Source organism: Carlito syrichta, unplaced genomic scaffold (genome assembly GCF_000164805.1).
Source record: "Carlito syrichta isolate Samal-C Ts95f unplaced genomic scaffold, Tarsius_syrichta-2.0.1 Scaffold302040, whole genome shotgun sequence".
Lineage (NCBI taxonomy): Eukaryota > Metazoa > Chordata > Mammalia > Primates > Tarsiidae > Carlito > Carlito syrichta.
Window position 1 is genome coordinate 122,929 of NW_007246136.1, and position 2,364 is coordinate 125,292.

The window sequence follows — 2,364 nt, forward strand, 5'->3', positions numbered from 1 at the left end:
CTTTTCCTCTTATAAGTGTCCAACACGATCTGGGCTGGTCAATCAAAATACCTCATCTCTCTGGAAATAGTGAATAATATCGGGAGCAATCTGAACAAGAATAATTGGGATTCATTTAGAAATTTTTGTGAACTATGGGACTAAGCTCATTCTCTTTAAAGCAGGTTTTTAGTGAATGGAATGAGTCTTGAGTCTTCATAGTTTTCGTTAAGAGAGATCAATCAGTGATAGGAAGAGAAATACAGACTCCTTATTCTAAATCTTGGGTTTTGAATAAAGCCTAGTCTGAAGTGTTCTGATTTGTTTTGTTGTTTGGTTTATTATAAAGATGTGAAGTATAAGTCAGGGTTAGGTACATAAGTAATGTATGTGCAGATAAAGTTTAGGCCTCCTTGTCCTTACTCCTCCTAATTTAGGACCAGGTAACCTATGTGTTGTGAGGTGCCCTCTCTTCCTCCCACAACTGCTGACCCTGATTCCTCACTTGTGCTTTTATGACTAATGTTCAGATTCCACCTAAGAGTGAGAACATATGATATTAAGTTTTTTGTTTTTGTGATAGATTGCTAAGAATAATTGTCTCTAATTCCATTCAATTTGCTAAGAAGTCCATGATTTTGTCCTTCTTTATGACTGCATAATATTCTATCATGTATATATGTTATATATTCTTCTTTTTTTTTTTTTTTTTGAGTTGGAGTCTCACTCTGTCGCCCAGAGTGGAGTGCAGTGGCCGCTCCCAGCCACCGCAGCCTCGACCTGCTGGGCTCCGGTGAGCCTTCCGCCTCAGCCTTCCAAGTAGCTGGAATTATAGGCATGCGCTACCATGCCCAGCTGATACTTTTTTATTTATTTATTGTAGAGATGAGGTCTCGCTGTCCAGGCGGGTCTCGAACCTGTGGGCTCAGGCAATCCACTCACCTTAACCTCCCAAAGGCACGGGATTACAGGCTGAGCCACCGAGCCCGGCTTAAGTTTAAGTTTTAAATACTTTTATTTATTTTAGTTTCCTCTACAAGAGATAAAATTTTGAGTAATCAGCAAAATAAAAATCAACTAATGATTTAAGATGTGTTAATATTTGGAATTCCAAAAACTGGGTCTTCTTTATCTTGGTTTTAACCTCAATTATATAAGTTATGTAACATGCACTTTTTCTTGAATGTCTAAAGCAATAATATTAGTTAATTTTATGCCTTATTCTGAACTTATTTCATGTCTTAATCTGAACATTAATTACTGTAGTCTCACTGCAGAAAAATATGTTTATTTTCATTTTTCTAGAATTATACAATCTCTTGCTTTTTACTTCAACTTTTCTTTAGATAGAATGCAAAGTGAACTCCATGTCCACTGAAAACAACTGCTGTTCATTTATTTTAGGTGAGAGATTCTGAGGCATTATGGCAAGAGTACATAAATGACACCTTTAGATAATCTTAAAAGAATAAATTGCACACCTATCAAATAATTTTGCTGAACCAAGCTTTAAAAAAAATCACACAGAACAAGAAAATTTGCAAAAAAATTTAACAAAAAATAGATTTATAGAAGTCATTTTTAGAATATTTCTGTAAGGGTCCCGATGCAGAACAACAAAAAAAAAGGAGCTGGAGACTGGAGTACATAACACCTTTCTTCATGCATTTTTGGCAGGCACCTCTCACTTGGGGAAACTTTATTGTATTAAATGGCTGTCAGAAAAGAAAAGGGAGTGCATTATCACATTTTTCAGGGAGGATAATCTGGTGCAACAGCTGTTAGCCTTTGTACATTATTTGTAATTCTGTCTCTTCCAAGGTACATTCAGAGGCTTGATTTTGATTTAAAAAATTTTATTACAAATGTAAAATAGATTATGGGCAATGTGTACAAAACAACTCTAGTTTTCATAAAATCACCATGTTATTCAGAATACACAGAACTCAGAATTGCTATACTTTCTGTAGTTCTTTTAAAATGACTTATTAGCATAGATCATTGAAAATGCTTTCTCGTGTAAAACTTATCTTAGTGATTTTTTATAAATAGTGCATGACTTTGAATTATGTTCTTCCTCTTTGATAGAATCTATAATGTAGATTATATAATCTCTTTAAATGTCTCTCTTCCTCATCTGTCTCACTTGTCCACCCACTATATCATAAGCTCCTTAGATTCAGGGTCTATGGTTTATTAATTTTATTTATTTTGGGAACCCCAGCATCTCACACAGTATTTGACATGTAGTATTTGTAGTATTTTCTGAATGACTGACAATAAATGGAACAAATTTATTATTTCAATAGTTATTGCTTGTTATCAGTGACAGGCATTTTGGCTGCAGTTACATATTTCATTTAAATCTTGACCACTATATTTTCT